The sequence below is a fragment of the Myripristis murdjan genome, chromosome 17 (assembly GCF_902150065.1).
Source record: "Myripristis murdjan chromosome 17, fMyrMur1.1, whole genome shotgun sequence".
Lineage (NCBI taxonomy): Eukaryota > Metazoa > Chordata > Actinopteri > Holocentriformes > Holocentridae > Myripristis > Myripristis murdjan.
In genome coordinates, this window is record NC_043996.1 from 9578535 (window position 1) to 9604160 (window position 25626).

The 25626-nt window shown below is 41.0% G+C and overlaps 1 protein-coding gene and 1 long non-coding RNA gene across 4 annotated transcripts in view; one reads left to right on the plus strand and one right to left on the minus strand.

The window, feature by feature from the left end:
* Positions 1-25626, plus strand: part of map4l (microtubule associated protein 4 like) — a 221665-nt gene that overhangs the window by 142960 nt on the left and 53079 nt on the right. The gene's annotated exons all lie outside the window — the stretch shown is intronic.
* On the minus strand, positions 1214-17553 carry LOC115374863 (uncharacterized). Its single transcript, XR_003929669.1, has 12 exons — positions 17516-17553; positions 17213-17241; positions 16778-17080; positions 16566-16620; positions 16191-16245; positions 15850-16041; positions 15357-15428; positions 13316-13411; positions 2862-2953; positions 2636-2747; positions 2371-2460; positions 1214-1881 (listed from the first exon to the last, which is right to left on the minus strand). It is a non-coding gene; the product is annotated as an uncharacterized LOC115374863 (long non-coding RNA).

Sequence of the window (25626 nt, forward strand, 5' to 3'; positions counted from 1 at the left end):
TGCACCCAGGGGCGGAGAATACCAGAACGGCCGGTGCTGACAGTTGATCGGCAGCCGGCCGGTCTTTTTTTCCCCTCCCCTTTTTGCTTGTAATCTACTGTTGTTGATTTACCAATCACGGAATCACGGAATTAGCCAAATAAAATGGAATCTATTTTTAACGCGGTATTTGACATAATAACAACTGCACCGGTACTGCACGAGCCAAAAGGCAGAGAAACTCTCCAGCTACAGCAGCGCACTGACATAGATTGTGAAACAAAGCGAAGAGGTGCCACTCTGCTATATTTCCACCGGCTAACAGCAGCACACTGGCTTAGCTTGTCTATTCAGAGAAGAGATATCACTTTGGCTAATTTTTCAATCTGTGTTATCACAGGCATACTACTGCTCATTCATTGGTAGCTGAATTGTTAGGTCTGTTTGATAAGTAATTTACATTTTTAAAACAAATAATTTAACATATTGTTAAATTATTGGAGTCAAGCTTACTGGTAAACACCTACTCCTTCAAGATAATTTATTATGTTATACAACTCATAAACATACACTAACACTACATACTGAGTGTTTGACCAACATATCTCCTCTGTGCTACAAAGATCCGTGGTAAAGAGCCGTCTCCCCCCCCAGCCCTAACCCTAATGTTTCTTCTTCTTCTGTTTCATGAAATCAAGATGTCAATACTCCCCCCACCCTCCCAGCTGGACTAACACAGGAAATACACAGGCTGGTGAAGCTGCAGGGCCACAGTTGAGCTTTCATGTAGATGTACCTGGCCATAAATTCACAAGTAAACCTATGTGAAATAAAAACACTAGCTTAAAAGAGGTTTGTCTTCATTATACACCAACTCATGGACTTACCTGAAATAAAAATACTAACTTTGAAGAGGTTTGTCTCCATCATACACCAACTCATGGACTTACCTGCAGCAGACACCATGTGACACCACCAACTCTTCTTTGAGGTACACCATGCTGATAGTGCCATTTACAATTTTCTTTGTTAAATGCTGTATAGATTAATGGATCTAGTCATGTGTTTTTCTGCATTTCCTGATACACAATATCCTTTTAATGTTGTGCTGTGTTACTAGGAGGGAGTGAGTGGCACTGACCTTGAGCAGGGTTTGGGTTACTTTAGCTGCAGTGAAATGGCAAAGACTAAAATTATAAAATGCATTTAAAGGGGAGACAAGTCATTAACTTGATATCAGTACGTGAATGCCATTAACTTAGTAGTAGTCTTGATACTTAGATTATGATACAACACAAGATGTAACACAAGTTTACCAAAAAAACATTTACCTCTACAAAATGGATCCAAGAAAAAGTAAATAAAAGAAATAATGGCTGCTGAAACACCAAATGTTTAGTGAGGAATAAAATTTATTTACAGTAGAAGAGCAACACAAAGATTAACAAGACACAAATCTAAGTTCTCTCAGTGACACCAAAACATGCTCAATCAGCCCAAATGCACAGCCAAAATATCACTGAAGCCCTGTCCTCCTAGCTGCCAAACCAGAATCTAACTAAGCTCCTCCCTAGTCTTCAGGCGCTACTTGTGGCGGGTACTTATGCACTGTAGCCCGATAGCCCGGTAAAGCAACCATAAAATGGCGACCCACCTGCAGCTTCGGATGTGCTCCCGAGACAACTGCTCTAACCACGTTCGCACCACACTAACAACCCCCCCCCAAACGAGTTCCAAAGGGAACCCGCTCTTAAGCCTAACTGGGGACTGAACAACGGCAACTTACTATGACCATGCACAGGACCAACTGAACTCTGTGCCACAAAATTACAAAGTCCTCACTGGAGCTCTTGTTGCTCTCCTTGGTTGTCTTCTTCTTGAGTCTTCTGCGGCATCTAGACTCTGAAAGAGACAAGTAAATGCAATACATGTTTTGTGTTTGTACAGAGCTTTGACATTAGCTTTGGAAGCATACATAATGTAGATAAACATAACCAAAGTTCACGAGACAGTATCTACATACTGCAAAAGACAAACCGTCAAAGAAGTGTATTTTTTTATGTTGGAGACTTAAGGATATTCTAATATTAGACACTGTGTAGTTGAATGCAAAACACTTTACATTCAGGTATTACTGTTTTTCTTTGTAACATGTCCCTGTCTCCTCACTGGAGCAGCATCCATCGTTTCTGTAGTCTTCATTCAGGTTTTCATGTTGTGACAAATAATGAAAATAATTACTTTTTGGTCATGTGACCACACTCATCCTATGCTGAATACAATCCAAAAAAAATAAACTCAGTAAAAAGAAGTGAAACTTTTGAGAGGGTCCCTTATACATATATGTATGTCTATATCTTTTTCAGATGTGTTAATGTGTTCTCATTGTACCTGAACATCTTCATTTGTTGCTGTTTTGTTTCCTCAGTAGAGCCGGCGTTGTTCTCCCTGGCCATCTTCAGTCTCCTCGGCTGTCGTGCCCTTAAAATGACACATTTAATATTAAGCCATTGTAACACTGGGTTATGGAATTAAGTACACAACTTTCATATGTTAAACCATAAGAGTTGTGATATTCTGGGGTTAACTGTAAATGAGACAAAACCAAAAATTAAGGAGATTGTGATGCAGGATAAGTAGGATGGATATTTTGTACCTGTGTCTTCATGTCCTATTTAGATGCTCAGCGCTCCGGTGGCTGGAGTCCTCATGACAGCTGCCCATTGGTCTTCTTGGTTTTGAGCGTGTCATCTTCTTCATTTTTGTGCCTAGTGGAGAAGTTGCCATCCTTCCTCTGACCAAGTGACTGGGGCTGTGAGGTCTAAACTTAGCAGTGACATGTATACACAATATTTTGTACTATGTGACATTACAATTCAAACCTGCAAGGCGTCTTCGTACATGGACAAGCTGAGCTGTATGGATGAAGTGCGGGTGTGGCTGATCCAGGCTGTCACAGAGGGGCTTGGCAGACCTGCAACACAGTTAGAAAAAGACTGCTCTCTTCCAAAAAAGAGGCTGGGAAAAGTCAGTTAAAGTGACAAACAAGCATTTTGCGTTCGGACTGCTGGCTTGGAACAGCCCGCTCAGCAGGTCAGAAACGGAACACTACCAGTCACTGTTGCTATATCTGTTATGTAGTATTTGAAATGAATAACAGCCCATAACATAACAGCTCACATTGTTATTATAACTTAAGGTAACGGCTGACTGCTGGCTTGGAACAGCCCGCTCAGCAGGTCAGAAACCGAATACTATTAGTCAGTTGTGCTAGAAGTTATGGAGCCTATTGTGTAAGCAAATTGCATTGTTGGTGTGCTTGAAGATAACGGCTGACTGCTGGCTTGGAACAGCCCGCTCAGCAGGTCAGAAACCGAACACTAGTTGTTTTATACACCAAGAACAATGACTTGCCTGCCTATATTTTTTTTGTTTGTCTGCCAGAGTAACATACATTGTAACAGCTAATGTTTGTGTGATTCAAAGTAACGGCTGACTGCTGGCTTGGAACAGCCCGCTCAGCAGGTCAGAAACCGAATACTATTAGTCAGTTGTGCTACAAGTTATGGAGCCCATTGTGTAAGCAAATTGCATTGTTGGTGTGTTTGAAGGTAACGGCTGACTGCTGGCTTGGAACAGCCCGCTCAGCAGGTCAGAAACCGAACACTAGTTGTTTTATACACCAAGAACAATGACTTGCCTGCCTATATTTTTTTTGTTTGTCTGCCAGAGTAACATACATTGTAACAGCTAATGTTTGTGTGATTCAAAGTAACGGCTGACTGCTGGCTTGGAACAGCCCGCTCAGCAGGTCAGAAACCGAATACTATTAGTCAGTTGTGCTACAAGTTATGGAGCCCATTGTGTAAGCAAATTGCATTGTTGGTGTGTTTGAAGATAACGGCTGACTGCTGGCTTGGAACAGCCCGCTCAGCAGGTCAGAAACCGAACACTAGTTGTTTTATACACCAAGAACAATGACTTGCCTGCCTATATATTTTTTTGTTTGTCTGCCAGAGTAACATACATTGTAACAGCTAATGTTTGTGTGATTCAAAGTAACGGCTGACTGCTGGCTTGGAACAGCCCGCTCAGCAGGTCAGAAACCGAATACTATTAGTCAGTTGTGCTACAAGTTATGGAGCCCATTGCCTAAGCAAATTGCATTGTTGGTGTGCTTGAAGATAACGGCTGACTGCTGGCTTGGAACAGCCCGCTCAGCAGGTCAGAAACCGAACACTAGTTGTTTTTATACACCAAGAACAATGACTTGCCTGCCTATATTTTTTTATTTGTTTAATTTTCCAGAGCAGCATACATTGTAACAGCTAATGTTTGTGTGTTTGAAGGTAACGGCTGACTGCTGGCTTGGAACAGCCCGCTCAGCAGGTCAGAAACCGAAAACTATTAGTCAGTTGTGCTATAAGTTATGGAGCCCATTGCCTAAGCAAATTGCATTGTTGGTGTGTTTGAAGATAACGGCTGACTGCTGGCTTGGAACAGCCCGCTCAGCAGGTCAGAAACCGAACACTAGTTGTTTTATACACCTAGAACAATGACTTGACTGCCTATATTTTTTTTATTTGTTTAATTTTCCAGAGCAGCATACATTTTAACAGCTAATGTCTGTGTGTTTGAAGGTAACGGCTGACTGCTGGCTTGGAACAGCCCGCTCAGCAGGTCAGAAACCGAAAACTATTAGTCAGTTGTGCTATAAGTTATGGAGCCCATTGCCTAAGCAAATTGCATTGTTGGTGTGTTTGAAGATAACGGCTGACTGCTGGCTTGGAACAGCCCGCTCAGCAGGTCAGAAACCGAACACTAGTTGTTTTATACACCTAGAACAATGACTTGACTGCCTATATTTTTTTTATTTGTTTAATTTTCCAGAGCAGCATACATTTTAACAGCTAATGTCTGTGTGTTTGAAGGTAACGGCTGACTGCTGGCTTGGAACAGCCCGCTCAGCAGGTCAGAAACCGGACATAGTATCAACTGTTGCTATTTCTGCATTATTAAGTATTTAAATAAATAAGAGCCCATAGTGTGACTGATCGCAATATTTGTGTGATTTAAACTAACGGCTGACTGCTGGCTTGGAACAGCCCGCTCAGCAAGTCAGAAACCGGACATAGTATCAACTGTTGCTATTTCTGCATTATTAAGTATTTAAATAAATAAGAGCCCATAGTGTGACTGATCGCAATATTTGTGTGATTTAAACTAACGGCTGACTGCTGGCTTGGAACAGCCCGCTCAGCAGGTCAGAAACCGGACATAGTATTAACTGTTGCTATTTCTGCATTATTAAGTATTTAAATAAATAAGAGCCCATAGTGTGACTGATCGCAATATTTGTGTGATTTAAACTAACGGCTGACTGCTGGCTTGGAACAGCCCGCTCAGCAGGTCAGAAACCGGACATAGTATCAACTGTTGCTATTTCTGCATTATTAAGTATTTAAATAAATAAGAGCCCATAGTGTGACTGATCGCAATATTTGTGTGATTTAAACTAACGGCTAACTGCTGGCTTGGAACAGCCCGCTCAGCAGGTCAGAAACCGGACATAGTATTAACTGTTGCTATTTCTGCATTATTAAGTATTTAAATAAATAAGAGCCCATAGTGTGACTGATCGCAATATTTGTGTGATTTAAACTAACGGCTGACTGCTGGCTTGGAACAGCCCGCTCAGCAGGTCAGAAACCGGACATAGTATCAACTGTTGCTATTTCTGCATTATTAAGTATTTAAATAAATAAGAGCCCATAGTGTGACTGATCGCAATATTTGTGTGATTTAAACTAACGGCTGACTGCTGGCTTGGAACAGCCCGCTCAGCAGGTCAGAAACCGGACATAGTATTAACTGTTGCTATTTCTGCATTATTAAGTATTTAAATAAATAAGAGCCCATAGTGTGACTGATCGCAATATTTGTGTGATTTAAACTAACGGCTGACTGCTGGCTTGGAACAGCCCGCTCAGCAGGTCAGAAACCGGACATAGTATCAACTGTTGCTATTTCTGCATTATTAAGTATTTAAATAAATAAGAGCCCATAGTGTGACTGATCGCAATATTGTGTGATTTAAACTAACGGCTGACTGCTGGCTTGGAACAGCCCGCTCAGCAGGTCAGAAACCGAACACAGTATTAACTGTTGCTATTTCTGCATGATTATGTAGTTTAATAAATAAAAGCCCATAGTGTACCTGATCGCAATGTTACTATAACTTAAGAAAACGGCTGACTGCTGGCTTGGAACAGCCCGCTCAGCAGGTCAGAAAAAGAACGCAAGCTTTCATCGCGCAAAGTCAAAACTATAATGTCTTACTAAACTATGCAATAAATGGGGTTATGGTAACTGTAATATGTTTGAAGTACGCCTGATTGGAAGCAGACATTTGGCTGACAAACATAAATGTGATCGAGAAGTGTATTTTTTTCCGTGGTGGCAGCAGTGATAAGCTGCATATAGCCCTTTGACTGAAACATCTCTAAAACAGGTTTCTTTATATTACCTAAATGATTTTCATTGAAGTCTCCGCAAACAATGATTGGGTGTGGACATACAACGCGCAAATAATCTAAGAGCCTTTCCATGTTTGGCAAGAAATTTTTGATACTATAAACAGGAGGCCTGTATATAGCTGCTATCATTAATTTTACTGGTGCTTCAATTTTGACCACTAAAAATTCAAGGTCAGTGACATTTGGTATATGCTGAAACACTTCTGCGTGAACATGGGATTTGCAGTAAATTGCAACTCCCCCCCCTTCTTTTTTGGCCAATTCAGGAAAACGCATGTAACAGAGGTGCCTGTTGCGTAGAAACACTCTGTACCCCTCTAATGCTATACTGTCGGTAACAATTGAGCCTGACAGATGAGTTTCGGTTAGACACAAAACATCTGCAAGTCTCAATTCGTGATGGCATTTGATGTCGTCGATGTGAGTGGTTAACCCTTCTGTGTTATGGTGCACTATTTTAAACATTTCTACCAAGTCTGTTTCGCGCACGTGTTTCAAAAGTGGCATAACACCCGAAAGCGACGCTGTTGTTATGGTTTGCATTGCGGCGGCGATTTCACTGTCAGCATAAATTTTATTTTCCGCAAAGTCGGTTATGTGCAGACCACCTAGAGAGGTTGTCCTACTTAAAGCGACGTACGCCATCCCCGGCTCAAATACACGTTTAAGTGACACGACTGCAGACTGTAAAGTCATACCTTGAACTTTATGACTTGTACACGCAAAAGCCAATTTAAGAGGGAACTGACGGCGAACTACTCCTTTTTTGCTCAAGCTTTCCTCTAATCTTTCTATATAAATCAAACTATCTGATGCACCCTGTTGATTTTGACGCTGTTTTTGACCTGCTTTTGGATTATCCAGTTGGAGTCCTAACTTCTGTACTCTAGTTTCTCCAGCTTTTGTCTCAGTTACTATATTGGCTATTTTTCCAAATGTGCCATTTACAATTCCATCTTCTACATCTATATTTCTAGTTACCATGACGCGCACTCCCTCAGCTGCTTCTATGGTTTGAACTAATTCTCCCTTTTTACTTTTGGTGGGTGCACCCAGCTTTTTCATTTTTCCTGTCCGCGAGTCTTGAAGATAATCTTCCGCATCAATGTTTACAAAATCTTTGTGAAGGGCACGAACTGTCTTGCTATTGTGGCAGTCAACTTCTTTGTTGGTTGCAAAAATGTAAATTACATCCGTTGGGCAGTCTTTGCTTTCAGTGACGGCGCTGGCGAGTAAAGTTTTGTCACTCTCACTAAAACTTTCCGTCTTTTGCTTCACCCTAATCCTGTTCAAAAGGTGAGCAAACGCAAGGTCTTCTTTCTGGCGCATGATTTCTGTCAACGTGATCATTTTAAAATGTTCCTTCCAGAAGTCCTCCTCATCCTCCTCATACACGCAGAGCGGTTTGGCTTTACCGACGGGACGTAACTGGTAGAAATCACCCACTGCGAGAACAGAAATCCCCCCAAAAGGTTTCTTATTCCCTTTAATTTGCTGAAATCTCCAGTTAACGTACGCGAACAAACGCTTTGAAACCATGGACACTTCATCTATGATAAGAATCTCTACATTGGATAAGGTTGCTCTCATTTCATCTAAACTATTTCCTAGTCCTTGGTAAGGTGGTTTCAAGCTACGCGGCAGTTTTAACAATGAGTGCAAAGTCTGTCCCGAAATATTAAACGCTGCAGTACCGGTAAATGCAGTCAGTAAAACCGTGGGCATAGATATGTCATGTTCCTCGCGCAGTTTAGGGAGCTGACGAAATATTCTTGTCGCCTCTTCATAAATGCATTTTATAACGTGTGATTTACCACAGCCGGCACCTCCAGAAACAAAGTAATGGAATGGCTGTGGGTTCTGGCCCCAAACACGCTGAAGGCACCACTGACGCACAGAGTAAAATATTGACGCCTGAGTTTCATTAAGACTTTGATAAAGCTTTTGCACGTATTCGCGACTAACCTTTGGCGGCTCTATCGAGGGTACGACTCCGCCTCTCTCTTTTGGATTAGGCTGGTACTCTGGCACTTCATCTTGCTCATGTTCCATGTTATTTAACCCCTGTTCAGCAATGCACTCTAAGCGGTCTGCCTCAGCTGCAGGTGCAATTGCCGCCCATGCATCCACAAATGGATGGCTGAGAAGTTCCTCATAGGCTATATCGATCTCTTCACTGTGTGTTCGTACTTCTTCTTATTTTCTGAGACTATTACGCACACTGCTTGGAGGCAATTTGTTCCAGGCAGTTCAACATAAGCGCTTTTGAAAAACTGTTCATATGTCGGGTATTGGTCTGTTTTTAGCTGTGTGTCAACGCGGTACGGCAGATACAGTTTAAGTAACCTACCATAATACTTCTCAGGATGTTTTTGTTCTGAGAAACGAGGGTATCGGATTACAGCCGGCTTTCCTACTGTTCTTTTCTGGATGTATCCCATGTCACACAACAGGCGCTTGACCTTTCCCCCTTTAGTTTGCTGGCCATAGATAATCCTGTAGTTTGAGGCGAATTCAGCAAGACACATGTTTTCAAATTCGGTCTCAACAGGTCTGGCTTTGTATTTATCAACGATGCCCTTCATCCAAATATCGTCAGTGTTGTCTTCTTTCATTAGTAGCTTTTCGATAGGAAGACTCATTTTCATCGCATCGTCATCCGTCTGTACGAATACGACCTGGCGGGAACACATTTTTAGTTTTAAACTACAAGTTCGCGCAACGGCCTCTTGTGCACTGACTTGCCTATGCTTAGAATAAGCCTGCATTAGCTGCTTCATTTGATCCCGTTCATTTGAACTAGTTTCACGCGCACTCTGAAATACTGTTTTCAGGTATTCAGCCATCTCATGCTCTGGCTTGGACACATACGACAGCATGTACATGAGACAGCTATAGTGGTCCAGAATGAACTGGATGTCCATGTTTGCATTCCATGCTCTAAGCAGATCAGCATTGTACCCGTTGACCCAACAGTCTTTTGGCCGACGCTTCATTAGAATTACATTAGAGCTGAAAACTGCTTCGGCACACTTCTCGTACTCATCTAGGGTTAAGTTTGATTTCTCCAAAAGTTCTGACATATCATCAATGGAAACTTTTGGGTCACTGAGCAAATCCCATACGGGTTTAAGCTTTTTTCTAGCCTCTTTAATGGCCTTACTGTCACCTTGGGCTCTGCGATTTTTCTTGCTTTTTTCAAACTTTTCATCATCATCTTCATCTGGTCTGGGACGGGTTATTATAGTTGTCTCCATGGGCATTTTGGGAAAACCAAATCTACACTGAACATTCCCTTTCCTGCATGTTTTGGAATGATTTCTGCTGTGAATCTGAACCTCAGAGACGATTTTGTGGAGCTCTGGCTCAGTTTTGGGGTCAGGCATTTGGCACGATATGTAACGGTCGATAAATTTACAAACCTTATCGTCGGGGTCGCTCTCAAATTCAGGGGCGTCTTTGATCCACGCAATTAAATGTATGTGAGGGCTTCCTCTAAGTTGAAATTCCACGCGATAGAAGTAATCCTCTACTTGACCAATGGGCTGCGCAGGTGACAAGAGAAGATCCCTCATTAATGCATCCACGCGCTTTTCAAACATTCGCATGACAGTGACAGGGTTACTACGAAGAATTTCACATTTTGTGTTCCAATCAAGTTGTGAAAAGTCTACCTGTTCACCTTGTTGACTCTTAATAACTGTGATGACTTCAGGCCATCTCATTTCAGCTGCACTAAATGTACAAAAGAACGTGGGTTTGCCTAGCTGTCTAATCATTGCAATTAAGTCTTTAAGAGTTTTGTCCCAGTAAGCCGGTGTCCCTCTCAAAGGCTGCATAAAGCGGGTTGCATCCTTGTTCCGTAAAAGTCTGTCGAGCTCCTGTTTATCCTGAACCATTCTGTTAATAATCGTACGGCCATCTCTCGTGATGGGTTTACTTTTTCGCAGTTGGATGGACATGCTGTTTCTAGCCATGTGTGTCTCGGTGACAAACTGGGCAAAGAATAAGTAACTCTGGTCTTTTGCGAAACGGGTATCGACCGAGAACAACCTTACATTAAAGTACATACTTGGTGATACGCTGATTGTTCTTACCTCATCTAAGCTATTCTGTCCATCTGGAAATTGCACAGGGAACGCCATCGCCTCAAGTTTTGTAATCGCAAAAAAGCCAACAGGCTTATTTCCTTGGGCAGGTGCAATGCTAAATATTCCCTCACCGTACGCTAGGATTTCATGACCTATGTCAGGTGGTTGCATGCACGAATCTAACATTAGACCTGGCCTAAGTTCATCTTTCTCTTTGTCTGTGTTATTAAGTTTTTCATTGGTAGCTGGTTCCTGTGAATCAACTACTGGCACCTCTTGTGCATTGTCAGGCTGGTTTGGAGCATCCTTTAGTTCCTCAGAGCTATGGGGCTGCTCATTGGAATTATCATTACCTGCTTCCTCATTGACTACTTCAGGCTCATGTTCAAAGTCATCATCAAAACAATCTTCCAATATAGCCAGTTCATTTATGGATATATCTTTGTACTCAGAATGCTTCTCCTTCAGTATGGATAAAGCTTCCAGTACGCTGTTCATATTGACTGTATGGAAGAGTTGATGTCCTTTGTAATTAAGATGCCGTTTTAACTTGACTTGCAAGATCTGTGATTCGCTTCTACATCTTGGGAGGCAGTTCACTGTTGCTTCCACCTCTGAGGGAACACACACAACGGCTCCGTGAACTGCTCTTTGTTGCCCTTTAGGCAAGCTAACGATTTTCGCAAACGGAATGATTTTCGCTATAAGTTGCCTTTCGAGCACATTCAAATCCAACAACTGTGCAGGAATACATGCCAGCTCCAGTTTATTTTTTACTGCAATGGATGGCATGCTCCCTCGTTTTAAATGGTTATCGCATGTGTGGCAAATCCATTCCTTTTTTCTCTCTTGGGGAACTATACATTGTTTAGGATCTGCACATTCACTGACACAAGAGTGAACATATTTTCCTGTCAAGCAAGGTGTTACAATGTTAATGTTTTTTACATATTTTGTCCTATTACAGACCTTAACTTGATCAGGAAAAAGAGCTCTGTGGCACACTGTACACACATGAGTGGGGCCATACTGAATTCGTAATTGGAATGTGGATATTGCCGTTTGCATCAGGCTGTTAGGAACGGGCTCATCTGGCTGCAATATTTGTTTGCAGAATCGCTTGTATTTATTTTTTATTTTCAACGCACTTTGCATTTTATGGTACATATTAAATTTGTGATCTTCACATTTGTTTTTTTGATATAATGCACAGCGTTGAATATGTTGCAGTCTAAACTTTGGATCATTTTTATATCTGCTTTGAACAGTCTGTTTTTTTTTAGATCTGTAATCTGGGTTGCATGTGTATCTTGATGTCATGTATGCTCTCTTTTTATGCCTGAATTCAACATCACAGTTGTATTTTCTAGCCATGTACTGTTTTTGCTTGCTTTGAAAATCAAGGTCTTTCTTATATCTTCTAACTATGTACGCTTTCTGTTTGCTCTGGAAATCAGGGTCTTTTGCATATTTTCTGACTATGTATGCTTTCTGTTTGCTCTGGAAATCAGGGTCTTTTTTATATTTTCTAATTATGTACGCTTTCTGTTTGCTTTTGAGATCAGGGTCGTTCTTATATCTTCTGATCATAAACGATTTATGTTGCCTTTTGAAATCTACATCATTTTTATATTTTCTCAAAATGTAAGCTTTTTGAGTCCTTTTAAATTCAGTATCTGTGTGGTATCTGCTCACCACCGATGCTTTCTTTCTGTTTTGATAGTCGAGATTCTGCATATATCGATTTTTCTCATACTGCCTTTTATTTTCATCTCTTGCTTTGTGAGTTATAGATGCATGTGTTTGATTTTCAGTGCGAGTTGTTTTCCTTCGGCGAAGCTTGTTTAGTTTGCTCACACTGAATACTACTTCCTTTGCTACCGGTGCAACACACTGATTCTGATTATTTACTGATTGTTCAGTTTCTTTTTCACGAACACCTATTTCTGTTTTTTTAGTTACTAAACCTGTTTCTGTATTTGCAGAATGTGTGATGAGTTTTGTCTGGGCTCTTGCACTCTTTTGCTCTTTTGGTATTGTGGATGTATGCTCAAGGGAAGATCCAGTACGGTTGCTGACCATTTCAAAGTTCACCGGCATGAAATCATACTGCTCATTATCCTCCCAGCGTCGGTAAAGCATGTGCAGTCTCTCAATCATGTCATTCAGGTGAGTAAATGTAAGCATAACAGCAGTTCCGTTACCTGTACGGTCCGGCAAACCCTCTGCTGTTCTAGCATGGGGATCGAAAAACCCATAGCGTCCAGATCTGTCCCTAAACACTGCAATGCACAGTGGACTGATGGTCAGCAAGGCATGGGTCACATCTGCTGAGAGACACTGAAGTCTCTCAGAAAGACTTAGCCACCAACCTGCATAGTCACCCCTACCAGTGACTCTAAGGGATCCCATTAGTACGTCAGACTTTTGTACAATGTAAGTGTGTCTGTTTGTTGTGACACTCACGGGCACTTCTTCCATGGTCAAGTGCTCACTTTGAAAATTCCCTTCAGCAATAAGTTGCCTTTTAACGCGCGTGTACAAGGCATCACCAACCTGCAGCACACTGTCAAGATCGCTCTTACGGAAATGTGTTCCCTCACTGTGGTATGCTAGGAACGCGAGAGCATTACATGTACACTGGTGATTGCGCGAGAACGGATCATACCTGTTGTCACCCTGATAATGGGATGCCTGCACAGATATTACCCTGGGTGCATCAGCAGTGACTTGCGCATGTTCTCTGGCAGAATTTTCAGTCTCAGGTTTGGTCTTGCTAGGCTCTTGATGTTCCAGACCACGCATCTAATCAAAGTGAATAGAGAAAAAGTACAGAATTATTGACACAAATGTGATAAAAGTGGGGAGGTGGGGTTCACGTGCAGAAACCTACATCCATGATAACAGTAATAGGGTCTTAAAACAATCTATTGTTACATCTGTGAGGGAGTATAGATTTCACAATACCTAGATTTTTTTTTTTTTTTTTTTCATTATTACAGGATGGCTTAGATGGGAGGGAGACAGGTCAGGCAATGTGATATTGATAACCTTAAAGCAATACAACTGTGTTTCAGGCAAAATAGTCTTTTTACAACTTACCCATACAGAGACAAGATGGCTGGCTCCATCATAGAGAAAAAGTCAACTTTAAAGCAACACCAAAGCTGTGTTATTAGCAATATTTAGCATGTATATTTCAAATGTCTTGATTGAAGTAGGGGAGAAAAAAACTTGTTTTAGGAGAAGATGGTGATACACTGTTTAAAAAAAACACACTTTCAGAACTGCTGTAAGGTTTATTTTTGCACTTTGACAGAGCCAGAGTAATGACTTCAAGTCTTTATTCAAGGATTCTTTATTGTCATACCAAAAACACATGAATGCACATGAGGAGATACTAAATTAAGCAAGCTAACACAAAATCCAATGCATAGGAATTAAACCACTGGACTAAGTGGTGAAAATTGTATTTACTTACCTCAATATGAGTAAGCAGAAAAGAGAATTTTGCCCAAAACATAGGAATATTTTTTTAATCTATACAGACTGCATTAATAACAATTGCTCAGCAAAAATAATTACTTAGCATTTAATTAATGTTTATATAAAATGACCACATTGAGAAGCCTATTTCTTATCACATTTTTAACTTTAAATTTGACAAACAAGACTTGATCATGTTTTTGTATTTTTCTCCTTTTATTTGGAACATTTGTATTTCAAATCAACAGTGAACAAAGTAAAAACTGCAACTGAGCTGATAGACATCTTGAATGATTACCCTTTGAGTTTACTTTCATTTCATGTTTTGTTCACCATTTAATTGAAAATGTGCACAAAAGATCAAAATAAAATGAGAAAAACATGATGAATTACCTTAGTCAGGTATATCATTCAAAATGTAAAAGGCAAAAGACCTTTACATTTCGTGATTGTATATGAACTATTTATAACGAAATTTACAGAAAATGTTCTGTATCATCATGTATATCTCAGAAAATGAAGACTGATATCGAGATCGGAAATGTAGGACATATTACGCAGCCCTACTGCATCCTGCCCATTTCTCTCCCCTGCCACAGTCTCAATCCTCTTGAATTTGTTCGCACACCCCATAGTGAACTTTAACCCCTACAACAGAACTTTTTTTTTATTATACACCACCACCATCTCTTTAATAACAGATTATCTTAAACCATGGTAACTATATATACATTTGAGGAAATTAGACCCAGCAAGATTAGCAATTAAATAACACAGAACATAAAAGTTATTTGAACCTTAATGTTTTTATAAAGTGTTTGAGTGTGTTTAGTATCATAAGTTTAATTAAAACAATGTAACAGTCTATTTTGTGTATATCTATTCAATGTTTGTTTCTAATGATACTGACTGGTATGAGAATATTTATTCATGATAAGTCTAGGGTGAGAGACACCAAAATAAGACAACTTGTAAAAGATAAAAAATGTTCTCATCTCTCATGCATTTTTACATAATATGGGATGATAAACTAAATACCAACAATAAGTATTTCAAGACATTTAAGTGTAATATGGCTTTCATTAACTTCATATTTACTGTTCATATTTATCTGAGGAATTTGCAGTATAACACATAGAGTGAAACTCATTCAGAGAAAAGGTAGATATGAATAAAACTGCATTCTCATAATTCTCACCAGTGAGACATTATCGACAGTTCCAGAAAGTAATTAAGTCAAATGTTACCACATTTCTTAATATACCTGTTGAGTGGTAATAGGCTGGCTCGTCTGAAGATCTGCCAAGTCCATCTTCCTTGACTGGTCTCCTGCAGCCTGGGATCAGATTAGCAAAACAGCGACAAAGATGTACACATTTTTTCAACCTATATTTTGTTAAAAAAAAAAAAAAAAAAAAAGTTTGAGTGTGTTTACTGTTACAAGTTAAATTAGCGGATAAATTTTGCTTATGCAATTGAGAGCCCAATTTTTTGACCCGAATTGTAGAAATTCTAATTTAAGACATAAGGAGCCCCAGCAACCGTGTAACATGTCCAAAGGTAGTATCAAATCCATTTCGTAGCCTTTTATGCTTTCAAATTTTAGCAGGTGTCATCCTATAAGAAATATGGCTACAGCTAATTTTCAGAGATAAACAAAAGAGGAAATTTTTGAATGGTAATTTCTTTTGTTATGTCATTAGAAAATATTAATTATGTAAATGCAGGAGAAGTGCACACACTTATTCTAACTGTACCTCTTCACTGGTCCGAAGTGAGCTCGCCTGGGTGTCAGCAAGGTCCAACTTGGTCCAGCGGACACGCGCAGCCTGGGCTCTCTTGTTTCTTCTCGGCATCTTATAAACAAGCAGAAATCCTTCCAATTACTTAACACTTGTTACTTACCTGGTGTGTAGTTTGTCTGTAGTTGTAGAATGAGTAGAGGGAACCTGAAGGGAAAAAAACAACTTATACACACATTGTATGTACATATAAACATACAAGTATTAAAAGCCAACTACGTTGCAACTCAACAAATTTATGTCACAACAATTTGACATTGCAGAATGACAAAATTGCACATTGATGTGACACTCACCAAGGCAGGAAATTGCAAGTTTGCAATCTGTCTCCTGAATTCTTCTGTTGTGGACCTGTTGTACGAAAAGGGAAATCAGCCATGAGACAGAAAACTTAAAGTCTTATCTTACCCATATAAAGGTTACTTGCTGCTCCATGTGATGTGCCAATTGAGTGTTTATATTGCCATTACAGAGTATGCTGCATTTTGACACTAAAAATCTGCTCTCACTCACACACACACACACACACACACACACACACGTAAACACTTGAGAACAAGCACATAGTAACACTAGATTTGCTTCAATGATGCTTAAGACTCATAATGCCATATTTTCTTAACTGTCATGTTTTGCATGAGACTTCAGAGTGCATCAAAAATGTCACTTACTCAAACAGTCAGATGATGCTGAAAAGGTCTCCTATAAGTTGGTAGGGCCAGTTACCTGCAATATAATAATATTAATTGTAATCTGACATCTCCAGAGGTGCAGACTACAATAATAAAAAAAAAAGCTAATCTAACCAAGGCTGAAAGCATCCTTTTAGATAGGATAGTGGATTTTTTTCATGCAACTTTATTACTTCAAATGGTTTACTCACCTGAAAAACACTGGGGAAAGCTGGAGACAGTAGTTAAACAGGACAACTTAACTGTGTAAGTATTTGAGACTGTACTATGTGTGGCAATTAAAAAGGTTTTAATCTAATCTAACCTAACCTAACCTAACCTAAGATAACCTAACCTAACCTAATGCACTAGAAAGTGCCTTAATACAATGTAAACTAACACTAATACACACTAACTACTTTACTAAACTATACTGCTCAAAATAATAATGTATTTAAATGTGATTTAAAATAAATATGAGTAACTGGTCTCTGTTGTCGGTAAACACAGGAAACCTGCAAGACAGAAAGAAATTTAAAAATGGCTATAATTTTTTTTGTCTAAACTGCAGTACATACAGTACTGTTAAATGCAACATCAATCACTGCATGTCAAATCATCATTATATGAAACTGGGATATGCTTACCAGGATGTAAAATGCAAAGATGTGTGGTCCTGAAAAGAAATAACAAAAGACATGTGAGCATTTAACAAAACTATGAAACAATAAGCAGTCAATGGAGATGCAGCCAGGGCCAAAATAAGTTCTCTCCTATTCCTATTTCCTAAAAGGATGTATTTTTGCATAACTTTTGTAATAACACATTTTTAAAATTGGTTGTAGCTTTACAGATAACATTAGTCACTGCAACTTCAAGGCTGGATCTTAAATATGGTCGCTTTGATGTGATGTGAGACCAAATCAAGCCAAACTGACAACACAACCTACCTGAAAAGGACCGTTGTGGTATAGATGGAGCTGTAGTATAACATAAAGGAGGGGGAAAAAACGAGTCAGATAAGCATGTTTTTTTCTATTATCTGTCTTATAAACATAACATTAGTTAAGTCTTTTCATACTTAAGGAAATAAGAAACTAAAGATGCTTCAACTTTTAAGATCATTGCAAGTGAATGCACAAACTTGTATTGATATTGGTGATAGGTAGGGCATTCTGCTTATGCAGAGGCAATCTTAAATGAAATGAAAAATTGCATCATAACCATATAAAACTGAGAGCCTACAATAGCAATAATATGTACTTTATAATGCAAAGAAAATGAGTCATGACCTTACAGCAACAAGTTTAACATTCAACAGTGATACTGAGGTATAAAAAGCTATTTTCAAGCATTGTAAAAGCAAATCTTTACATGTAGCTATGTGTATAAACTGTATATTTATAAAAAACTTAAGTAATAAAACCTAAAAAACTTCTAAAACTGTAGCTCAATAAATCAATGGTGTAACATAACTTGTGATTCCCTGCAATTTCTGCAATGTGATTCAAAGGTTGCAAGGTTAAATTGTAATTGATATTCAGCATTTCAGTTGCCTTACCTGAAAAGCACTGAAGGTGAGTGATGTAGCTGGAACAAGCGTCTACAGCAGAGGAGAAACTACTTAACGTACATGACCACAGCAACATTTACTACATTTTCTCTACTAAAAATAAGTTATTTAATTAAAAAATAAACATAAAACTGTTCATCAACTATACTATACTATATATTGCTATATATACACACAGTGTATTTTTTTTTTTTTTTTTTTAACAGTACCAGTGCTAATGGAGGTGTTACTTAACAGCAGTAACTAAGATGATGCAGACATCTGAAAGATGCCTCACCCACCTGTGAGCTCTCGAGCAATGGTTTGTCAATCTGTGAATTAAAAGATGTAGTTAGATCTTGCACATCATCACTACCTTATTTTCAGTACATAAGATGGTAAAATGGTACCGCAAGACTGTATGTGTAATGAGCGCCAGCAGACATACTGCCAGTGACTGTTATCTGTTAAGATGGCTATTTTAAAATAGCTAACAAGGTAGTACAAATGCTAGCGGTAGCCAACCGGCTGGCATAACGGTGGCTAACAGGCCTCAGTAATGCGTATGCTAACGCTAGACGGCCGGCTAACTTAACGGTGGCTAACAGGCCTCAGTAATATGTATGCTAACGCTAGACGGCCGGCTAACTTAACGGTGGCTAACAGGCCTCAGTAATATGTATGCTAACGCTAGACGGCCGGCTAACTTAACGGTGGCTAACAGGCCTCAGTAATATGTATGCTAACGCTAGACGGCCGGCTAACTTAACGGTGGCTAACAGGCCTCAGTAATATGTATGCTAACGCTAGACGGCCGGCTAACTTAACGGTGGCTAACAGGCCTCAGTAATGCGTATGCTAACGCTAGACGGCCGGCTAACTTAACGGTGGCTAACAGGCCTCAGTAATATGTATGCTAACGCTAGACGGTCGGCTAACTTAACGGTGGCTAACAGGCCTCAGTAATATGTATGCTAACGCTAGACGGCCGGCTAACTTAACGGTGGCTAACAGGCCTCAGTAATATGTATGCTAACGCTAGACGGCCGGCTAACTTAACGGTGGCTAACAGGCCTCAGTAATGTCTATGCTAGCGGTAGGCGCCCGCTGAGCTTAACGGAGGGAGGGATATTATATCCGTTTATCACACCGTCTATCACAAACATGCTTCTAGATATTAATCTTACTTTCTTTGTAAACCAAGAAAATGAATCGTAAATTAAAATCATCCTTACCTCTCAGCAGTATCAGAGTCAAAGGGGGTCAAGATCAGAGCGAGGGCTGTTTTTGTAGTCTCAGGATGCGTCACTCAATGCTGCAGCAGTGATTGGTCCATACTCAGCTAGCAACAGCGCTACCCAATCACAGCTTTTGTAGATGAAATTTCAAATAATGCAGCTTCTTTCTCTTAAGTTGACTGACTAGATAGAGTTAGACCACAAAGAGAGAGATGGGTGACGAATGAGTGTGTGTGTGTGTGTGTGTGTGTGTGTGTGTGTGTGTGTGTGTGTGTGTGTGTGTGTGTGTGTGTGTGTGTGTGGTGGGTGGGGTGGGGGTGGGGGGGGGACCTACTATTATTGCTGCTACTAATAAAAATATATAATAACAATAACAATAATGTATAATAATAATAACAATAATAATAAAAACGATAATAATAAGAATAAAATAATAATAATAACAAGATAGATAGATAGTTAGTTAGTTAGATAGATAGATAGATAGATAGATAGATAGACATATGCACTGAGCTTGGCTGACCAGTAAAAACAAATGACTATAATAAAATTACATAAAATTAATTTAAAAAATATTGTTGTAGCTGTTGTTATTTGTTACACCATTCATTCATTCATTCATCTTCTAAACCGCTTATCCTCACTAGGGTCGCAGGGGGGTGCTGGAGCCTATCTCAGCGCACATAGGGCGAAGGCAGTGAGACACCCTGGACAGGTCGCCAGTCCATCGCAGGGAAGACAGACAAACACTGACATTCACACACACAGTCACACCTAGGGGCAATTTAGCTTCTCCAATTCACCTGACCTGCATGTCTTTGGACGGTGGGAGGAAACCGGAGTGCCCAGAGGAAACCCATACAGACACGGGGAGAACATGCAAACTCCACACAGAAATGATTATTATTATTATTAGTACTATTAGTAGTAGTAATAGTAGTAGTAGTAGTAGTAGTACTAGTGTGGATTTGTGGACGTAATAGGCTAGGTGCACCAGCTCCATACTTTCTGAAAGAAAGACTTTCCCTGCGTTCCAATACTCATACTACCATACTATTTAGTAGGGAAAAAAAAGATTTAGTGTGTCCCAATACATAGTATGTCAGATGCAGTATGCCAAGAGTACCAGGATGTTCTACTACATCCGGTCAGATTTCGCAGTATGGATTTCAGCATGCTGCTCTGGCCATTCTGACCCACAATCCTTTGTACAGCGGACGTTACGTCGCACTGCGTGTACAGGCCACGCCCACATACGGACGACAACAAAACACACATATCGCACAAAACTCGCTCAGTGACCGCAGAAGCGACAGGAAGATAGAAGATAATAAATATGACAGAGGACAGCGCAGTATGAAACAGCACCGGCATTTTGACAACAACATTCAAATTTGCCGCTACGGACGGCGGCGGAAGTGAGCGAGAGGGCCGGACTTCAGGGATGATGTATGTAGTGTGTCCCAATAGTGTGCATATGCATGCATCTTTCATACTAAACTACATACTTTGTAAGGGCAGCTGCAGTACCTACTAAAAGTAAAAAGTATAAGTATGCGATTTGGAACGCAGGGTGTATCTTCATTTCCTGTCCTTTACTATTGGATTAAGTGATTAATCAGGTGTGCACTGGGCAGGCCCAAGGTGTTCCACACACCTGATTAATCACTTTATCCAGTAGTAAAGGACAGGAAATGAAGATACAGTCTTACTTTCAGGAAGTATGGGGCTGGTGCACCTACCCTATTGAAGACGGTGAGCACAAAGCACTGAGTGGCGCCCATTCTGGAGGCCTCACCTCCTTCCTCTATTTGAAATATGACATATGCCATTTTATAGATGGGATACGAGAGGAAGAAAATGTATTTAATTTCTAAAAGATAAATTGGACCGATAGGCAGCAGTGTCTGCCACTTTTGGTAGATGGGTCCTCAAAAGCAAAAAAAATCATCAATGCAATTCAATGGGTAGATAAAAATTATTTTCTGGTCCCGTTTGAATTGTGCCATGGATGTCACATGTTGTTTGTGATATTTAAAGATAATTTATCACGCAAAGAAGACTACAATTTAGCACAAAGAATTTTAGGTTTTGTGTGAGCCCGCTTTGTGAACTATAACTCTTCGCTGCTCTCAACGCAAATGATATACGTAACCACCCGCACTGGAAACCTACAACAGACATGGCGATTTCTCTGCTCCCCTAGTCCTCTTATCAGAAGGAAACAATAGAAATTACAGCCGTTCCCAATTGAGTTTTCTCAACAGCATTTAACTGAACAATGGCTCAATAAACGTTCAAACTCTTCAAATGATCATTTGAGCCTATAAAGAACATTTGTGTAATCCAAGGCATCAGAAAATAATTATTGTCTCCACAAGACGCATCAGGGCGCGGCCCCTGTCGGGGCCGCGCCCTGATGCGCCCTGCCTGCGCCCACCCAAGGCATCAGCACCCACCCAAGGCATCAGAAAATAATTATTGTCTCCACAAGACGCAGCCTTGGGTGCCCGTGCCCACCCAAGGCATCAGAAAATAATTATTGTCTCCACAGGGGCTGCGCCCTGCCCGCGCCCTGCCCGTGCCCTGCCCGCACCCTGCCCGTGCCCTGCCCACGCCCACCCGCCTAAATGCCACCGTGTGTCTGTCACACTTGTGTGCGTCATGTAACCAATGACAGGCAGGTGTGTCACTGTCTGCCCAGAGACAGAGTTCTAGAAAGTTCACAGCATGGGTGGTTGTGAAGGTGCTGATAGGTGGTTGCTATGGTGTTCCTGATGGCTGCTATGCTGTTGCTAGGCAGTTGCCATGGTGTTCTCGATGGTTGCTAGGCGGTTGCTATGGTGTTCTTGCTGGTTGCTAAGGCCTTGCTAGGCGGTTGCTATGGTGTTCCCGGTGGTTGCTAGGGCGTTGCTAGGTGGTTGCTATGGTATTCTGGGCGGTTGCTAGGGTGTTGCTAGGCAGTCGCTATGGTGTTCCTGATGGTTGCTAGGGTGTTGCTAGGCAGTTGCTATGGTGTTCTGGGCGGTTGCTAGGGCGTTGCTAGGTGGTTGCTATGGTGTTCTGGGTGGTTGCTATGGTGTTTCTGTGGTGTTCCTGATGGTTGCTAGGGTGTTGCTAGGCAGTTGCTATGGTGTTTGGGGGGGTTGCTAGGGCGTTGCTAGGTGGTTGCTATGGTCGTTAGGGTGGTTGCTATGGGGTTGCTAGGGTGCTTGGGGTCCTTGCTATGGACTTACATTAGTGTTGGGGGTCAGTGCTGGGATGCATTGGCTGCAGTGCTAGTGGCCCTTGAGACAGAATAGGAGAGATACAGAGCCGCGTGTGTATCTCTGTGTCAGTGAGAGGGGACTTTCTCCCTGGCAGGCTCCCCGAAAGTTCCGCCATTAGTGTGTATTGCGTCCGGATTTCGGCTTCAAACCGGAATTGCGGAAAAACGGAAAGTCGGAGCGGCTTGAAAATTGACATGCAGGTTCCTCTCCACAAACTGCACGATTTTTGTGTTTGGTGCGTGGACGCAGGTCAAAAGCTCTGCGTGCTGGAGCATTCCGAAGTTTTGGCCATTCATTGTCTATGGCCGAAATTTTCGGGAAAATTGGAATTTTGAGAATTCCGTAAGTCGGATTCCTTATAAAAGTAATAGCACACTATTCCCGATCGGGCCGCACATTTTGATTTTTCATTGTGTGGGCCTAAAACGAAAGCTGTAGGAGGAGTAGCGCGCCGAAAAACGTGCAGAATAATAAAATATAATAATAAGAAGAATAAATATGCACAATAATACGATGTGTTGCCTTTTCAAGGCAAGCACATAATAAATATGCACAATAATACGATGTGTTGCCTTTTCAAGGCAAGCACATAACTAGACTTTATAAAGTTTCTGAAGAAACTTTGATGTGCTTGCCTTGCGAGCGCCTAGACATGTGTAAAGCGCCAGCCCTATGCTGTTTGTGGGTTGTGTAGTGTTGTTGCTCTTGCCCAGGCGGGGAGTTGAACCCTGGTCTCCTGCATGGCAGGCAGAGACACTATCCACTGTGCCACTGGGGCTTGTGTGGGTGGAGCCAGAAATGAGGCTCTATGAAGCACACAGCATGAGTGACAGTGCTGCTTCTGTGAAAAATCACCTAAAAGTAGTGGTCAAACTACTGCTTTTTTGTCAATGACAGTAAGTCCGAGCAGAAAATAAAAGGTATCATGAGAAAGGCAAGGCTTTGGGCTTTCAAACTGTGTCAAAATTATTTTCCAACTCCCAAAAATGCCCACCTTAGAGCGAGTTGGAAAAGTGTGTCCTTCTGCTTCTCTCCTGAGACTTTGCATTCCAGATATAATGGGAGTCTATGGGGGAGAGAGCTGGCACTCCTGCCTCGTTAAGGGTCACAGTTTAAAAAGTTGAAGCTACTTTGCTTTTGTTTTTGCATTTTTCAAAGCACAACTAGTTTTCCTACTACTTTCCAAAAAATTATGCATGTGGAGTGAAAATTGTGGCCAGGGGAGCAAGTTAAAGACAAAAGTTTTAGGCGAATTTTAAGGGCTGCTCCACTCTAGCCCTCAGGAATGCCACTCTAGCTCACTCCATTAGTGTGTATTGCGTTTGGAATTCCGACTTCAAACTGGAATTGTGGAAAAACGGAAAGTCTGATCGGTTTGAAAATCGACACACCTCTTCTTCTCCATAAGACGCACGTTTTTCGTATTTGGTGCGTGGACGCAGGTCCAAAGCTCTGGGCCCTGGAGCCGTCCAAACTTTTGCCAATTCATTTCCTATGGCCGAAATTTTCCACAAAAATTGGAATTTTGAGAATTCCGTGGGTCGGATTCCTTATAAAAGTAATAGCACACTTCTCCCAATGGGGCCGCACATTTTCCCAATTCATTGTGTGGGTCTAAAATGAAAGCTGTAGGAGGAGTAGCGCGCCGAAGGATTTGCAGAAAAATAAACTATAATAAAAAGAAAAATAATAAGTATGCAAGATAATAAGATGTGTTGCCTTTTCAAGGCAAGCACATAATAAACTAGAGGATATAAAGTTTCTGAAGAAACTTTGATGTGCTTGCCTTGCGAGCGCCTAGACATGTGTAAACCGCCAGCCCTATGCTGTTTGTGGGTTGTGTAGTGTTGTTGCTCTTGCCCAGGTGGGGAGTTGAACCCTGGTCTCCTGCATGGCAGGCAGAGACACTATCCACTGTGCTACTGGGGCTTGTGTGGGCGGAGCCAGAAATGAGGCTCTATGAAGCACACAGCATGAGTGACAGTGCTGCTTCTGTGAAAAATCACCTAAAAGTAGTGGTCAAACTACTGCTTTGTTCTCAATGACAGTAAGTCCGAGCAGAAAATAAAATGTATCATGAGAAAGGCAAGGCTTTGGGCTTTCAAACTGTGTCAAAATTATTTTCCAACTCCCAAAAATGCCCACCTTAGAGCGAGTTGGAAAAGTGTGTCCTTCTGCTTCTCTCCTGAGACTTTGCATTCCAGATATAATGGGAGTCTATGGGGGAGAGAGCTGGCACTCCTGCCTCGTTAAGGGTCACAGTTTAAAAAGTTGAAGATACTTTGCTTTTGTATTTACATTTTTCAAAGCACAACTAGTTTTCCTACTACTTTCCAAAAAATTATGCATGTGGAGTGAAAATTGTGGCCAGGAGAGCAAGTTTAAGACAAAAGTTTTAGGCGAATTTTCAGGGCTGCTCCACTCTAGCCCTCAGGAATGCCACTCTAGCTCACGCAATACACACTCATTCAAAAGTCAGAGGCGGCTCAAAAATAACTCCAAACTTAAACTGTGTTTTATGGCAAACTAAAGCAGACATGAAAAATTGAAGATGACACACATAAAGTTGAAGGTCTGCTGAGTCATTTAAGCTTTGAATGGAGTCTGTGGGCCAAAGAATGAGGGAGCTGTGAGGCTTTGAAAATGCATGAGTGTCTGCCGATTTCCCATTCTTTTTCTATGAGGGCAAAATCGCGATTTTAAAATTGAATTATGAAAAATCCTAAAGTCTGATCGGTTTGAAAATTGACACACCTCTTCTTCTCCACAAGACGCACATTTTTCGTATTTGATGCGTGGACGCAGGTCCAAAGCTCTGGGCTCAGGAGCCTTCCAAAGTTTTGGCCATTCATTTCGGATGGCCGAAATTTTCAGGAAAATTGGAATTTTGAGAATTCCGTGGGTCGGATTCCTTATAAAAGTAATAGCACACTTCTCCCAATGGGGCCGCACATTTTCCCAATTCATTGTGGGGACCTAAAACCAAAGCTGTAGGAGGAGTA